Raw genomic sequence first — 5,013 nt, forward strand, 5'->3', positions numbered from 1 at the left:
GGCAGGCCGACGGGGCGGCGGGGGCGACGGGGCGGTGGGCGGGCGACGGCGGCGGGGTCGGAGGAGAAGGGCGCGCGAGGACGAAGTGAGTAACGGGCGGGGGGGGGGCACTTGCCGTTAGTCAAGTGCCCTCTTTGCCGTCCGCCAGCCTTTGCCGTCCGCCTTTTTGCCTCTTTGCCGTCTGCTAGCGGACGGCAAAGAGGTGGGCCGTTAACATTTTTTCAAATGAGCGGGGGGTGGGGGCCACCACACTCTTTGCCGTCCGCCAGCGGACGGCAAAGATTCTTTGCCGTCAGCTGGCAGACGGCAAAGAGCTGGCAGATGGCAAAGAGCTTCTTTGCCGTCAGCCTTTTCTTTGCCGTCTGCTTATGCGTAGCTGATGGCAAAGAGCTGCTTTGCCATCAGCTAGCAGACGGCAAAGAGCTGGCAGATGGCAAATTAGCTGATTCCAGTAGTGTATACTTAGTAAAGGGTGGAAGGCTCGGCCTTATGCCTGGTGTTTTGTTCCACTCTTGCCGCCCTAGTTTCCATCATACCCGTGTTATGTTCCTTGATCTTTGCGTCCCTTACGCGGTTGGGTGATTTATGGGACCCCCTTGACAGTTCGCTTTGAATAAAACTCTTCCAGCAAGGCCCAACCTTGGTTTTGCATTTGCCTCACCTAGCCTTTTTCCCTTGGGAGTCGCGCATTCCGAGGGTCATCTTTATTTTAACCCCCACGGGCCAGTGCTTCTCTAAGTGTTGGTCCGAACTGAGTAGACTGCGGGGCCCCTTGTGGAAACTCGAGGTCTGGTTTTACTCGTAGGATGTCTCATCTGGTGTTGCCCTGAGAACGAGATATGTGCAGCTCCTATCGGGATTGTCGGCACATCGGGCGGCTTTGCTGGTCTTGTTTTACCATTGTCGAAATGTCTTGTAACCGGGATTCCGAGACTGATCGGGTCTTCCCAGGAGAAGGAATATCCTTCGTTGACCGTGAGAGCTTATAATGGGCTAAGTTGGGACACCCCTGCAGGGTATAAACTTTCGAGAGCCGTGCCCGCGGTTATGTGGCAGATGGGAATTTGTTAATATCCGGTTGTAGAGAACTTGACACTTGACCTTAACTAAAACGCATCAACCACGTGTGTAGCCGTGATGGTCTCTTCTCGGCGGAGTTCGGGAAGTGAACACGGTTTCTGAGTTATGTTTGACGTAAGTAGGAGTTCAGGATCACTTCTTGATCATTGCTAGTTTCACGACCGTTCCGTTGCTTCTCTTCTCGCTCTTATTTGCGTATGTTAGCCACCATACATGCTTAGTCGCTGCTGCAACCTCACCACTTATCTTTCCATAACCTTTAAGCTTTGCTAGTCTTGATACCCATGGTAATGGGATTGCTGAGTCCTCGTGGCTCACAGATTACTACAACACCAGTTGCAGGTACCGGTTTTGCGGTGATCATGACGCGATAGCGATGTTACTTGTTTTGGAGTTCTTCTTCTGTTTCTTCTTTGATCAGGGGATAGATTCCAGGTCGGCAGCCTGGGCTAGCAGGGTGGATGTCGTTTGAGCTTCTGTTTATGTTTCATCCGTACTCGAATGTTGATCATGTGTTTGATGTATTGATGTATTCCTACGGCATTTGTATGCCTTGTATGTATCCCCATCTATTATGTAATGTTGATGTAATGATATCCACCTTGCAAAAGCGTCTTCAAGATGCGCTTCTATCCTTGGTGGGACCTTCGAGTTCCTTTAGGATAGGGTCGCATCTTGGGCGTGACAAGTTGGTATCAGAGCCTCGACCGACCATAGGAGCCCCCCTTGATTGATCGTGTAGTTTGGCCGTTGTCGAGTCTAGAAGAAAACTTTTTTGGTGTCTAGTTATATCGGAGAGTAGGAATTCTTTTTACTCCTCAGCCCCTTCATCGCTTTGGTGAGGAATCTTGACATAGGTGTTTCGACTTACTTATCTTCCCCTTCAAATTTTTCTTTAGGATCACGCGGTTAGCTTTTGTTCGTTGTCCATTCTCTTTTCAATCCGGCGCATTTCTCTTCGAGTGGTTTCGCTCCTCGCCATCTTTTGCAAGATCAGTCCTCAGTGCTTTCTCAACCGACGTTGTTTCCCCATCCGAAGTTGTCCTTGTTTTTCCCACACGCCCACCCTTCTTCTTCTCGGAATCGGAGTCCGTAATCGAGTATCCATCCTACTCGTGCGAAGTCTTTGCATTTTTTCCTCAATCATTTCAACCGGCGCTTCTCTATCCAATTATTCGTCATTCTAGTTGCCTGTGTTTTTCCCGCCCTCCCATCCCCTTTTATTCCTGGAGCTTGAGTCTCTTTCGAGCATCAATTTCATTCATGCGGAGTATCTTCAGCCTTTCCTCAGTTGTCTCAACCGGTGAATTCTCGTCTTGTTAATCATTGTTCGTCGCATTTCCTTTTCCGGTGGATCCAATTCAAGTTTTCAGTGTTGATCGTATTCTTTTCATTGACCGAAGTGTTTTCCCCTTGCTCGTTCCGGTGCATAGTCTCTCCTTCAATCCTTTTTCAACGGTGTCTCTTTTCAGTGGGCCCTAACCCACAGGTCTTTTCCCAAGATCTTACCTGACTCTTCTAAGTTTCCCGGAGTTATTCTCAAATACTTTTCAAAGTTTGATGTAAGTATGAATTTCACTAGTCAGACGTTTTTCCAAGATCAATTTAAAATTATTTTCATTGTTGGCTCAACCTCTTCGCTTTTCATTCTCTCGGAGTGTCTCAACAATTTTGGTGTTCTTTCTCGTCGTCAGTCTCAACATTCGAAAACTGAAGTAGAATTTTTCTTAAATCTTGTCCATTCTCCCGGAAATTCGCGGTGCTAGCACGATGGTTATCCTATCAGATTGTTACAAGTCGTGCAATTATTTTCGCCCATCCGGAGTATTTCAGGAGTTGTTTCCCGTCTCAATTATCCGGAGGCCTCCATTTCAGAATATTTCTTCGTTCTAAGTTTTCAAATTCATTCTCTGAATATTCTATATTCATGCCTTTTCGTTCGTCTCCATATTCTTCCGGTGCTTTGCTCTTTAATCAGTTTGCGATCTCTTCGTTCTCTTGTCTCTAGATCCCCTCAAGTATCTTCGTGCTTTTCTAATTCTTTCCGGTGATTCATTCTCTTTTCGTCATTCGTTTCAATTCCTACGGTGGCTCGTTCAAGATTCTTTCTGTTGTTATCATATCAATCAATTCGTTCTTTCCAAATCCTACCGGTGGTTCACGAAGACTTTCTCAAGTTTTGCGCTATATCCCTCCTTAATCTTTCCAACGAGAATAAGTAGTATGCAAATCCATTGTTTCTCATCAATTTAATTGGTGGAGGATAAGCATAACGTAATCCTTAATTTTCTTTCTTCAAGTGGTTTTACCTCTTCTTTTTGGAGGTTGTTCATCTTATCACATTCTCGGTTCAAAGTGTTTTCATTGTTTTTTCTTTTCCGGAGTTCTAAGCTTCTCGCCGATTTCATCGTGAACCTCCATCCAAATCATCACAAGGCTCAAATCTTATTTGATTCATCCTTCAATTTTATCTCGTCATTCTTTGTTACCGGAGTTCATCATGGTGGTTCGTAAGGATTTAATTCATTCTTCAAGTGTTCATCAAGATTCTTGTAGGCATAGCTCAAGTATCTTCTTCATGCTTCTCAAAGTGCAATTAATTCTCCACATTATTCTGAAGTGGAGTTTTGCATTTCCTCGTTCTTCTCAGCTTTTCAATTTTTTCCGCTTGTGGTAGGTTACCACCTCATAATTTTGAGATGTTATCCATAATTCCACAACAAGCTTATTCTTTTGTTGTTGAATTTCCAACAACTCCGTTCAATGTTTCCTTCTAAGGATGCTCTCTATTTCATTCATGGTAGAAGTTGTCATCTTCTTCCCCGTTCTCCTCATTCCACTCTTTCAAGTCTTTCAGAGGTTTTGTGTTGTTCCTCAAGTCAAGTATCGTTCCATTTCTCTAGTTCATGTTCTATTCTTTCCTTGTTCAGCCGGAGTGCTGCATAAATTCCTTCGTTATTATTCTTTTTCTATCTTGTCCTAACCGGAGTGGTTTCAAATTCAGTCTTATTCCTTGAGTTTTGCTTCTTGTCTCATTCAACATTCCTCTTTCCTACTCGAGTGTTCTTGACTTTGTTCATCCACACTCTATTGTTCTTATTTCACCTCATCCCCTTGTCCTTCCGTCTCGATCCTAAGATCTCGGGACGAGATCTCTTGTTCGTGGAGGAGTGTTGTAACGCCCCGGATCCGATGCACCAGGTGTCTGCTAGTTATTTGCCGTCCTTGCCATGTCAGCTGCTTGCGTGTTGCATTTTGCCATGTCATCATCTACATTTCATCTGCATGTTTTTCAAAACTTGCATCCGGTCCTTTTCCCCGTTGTCCGTTTCGCGGTCCGACACTCTCGTACGCGCCTGTCGCCCCTCTCAGACCTTGTTTCGTGAGCGGGAGAAAAACGTTCTCGGAATGGACCGAGATTTGCCGAGTGGCCTTGGTATAGCACCGGTAGACCGCCCGTCAAATTTCGTTCCATTTGGAGGTCGTTTGATGCCCCAACGGTTAACCACGTAGCCCGAAACCCCTTCTTTTGTGCAGCCCAACACCCCTTCAAATCAGCCCACTAACCCAGCAAAACCCCCTCCATGCTCTCCGCCGTTCGATCACGATCGTGTGGGCGAAAACCGCACCTCATTTGGACTCTCCTACCTCCCTCTATCTATAAATAAGTCCCCTTCCCCGAATTTCGCAGTCCAAACCCTAGCCCCGCTCCCCTCGCGCCGCCGGACATGTCCGTTCCCGCCGGACGAAATCCCGCCGCCGCCCACAGCCACTCAGGCCTCGCCACGTCACCCCGCCGGCCTCCTCTCTCTCCTCCCACCACCGCGGCCCGCCAGGCCCATCGCAGGCCCACGCAAGCCCGCCGGCCACCCGAGCTCCCCGCCGCCTCGCGCCTCTAGCCCCGCCGCCTCCGCGCCGCCTGTGCCTCCCGCG

Source organism: Triticum aestivum, chromosome 6D, assembly GCF_018294505.1.
Source record: "Triticum aestivum cultivar Chinese Spring chromosome 6D, IWGSC CS RefSeq v2.1, whole genome shotgun sequence".
NCBI lineage: Eukaryota > Viridiplantae > Streptophyta > Magnoliopsida > Poales > Poaceae > Triticum > Triticum aestivum.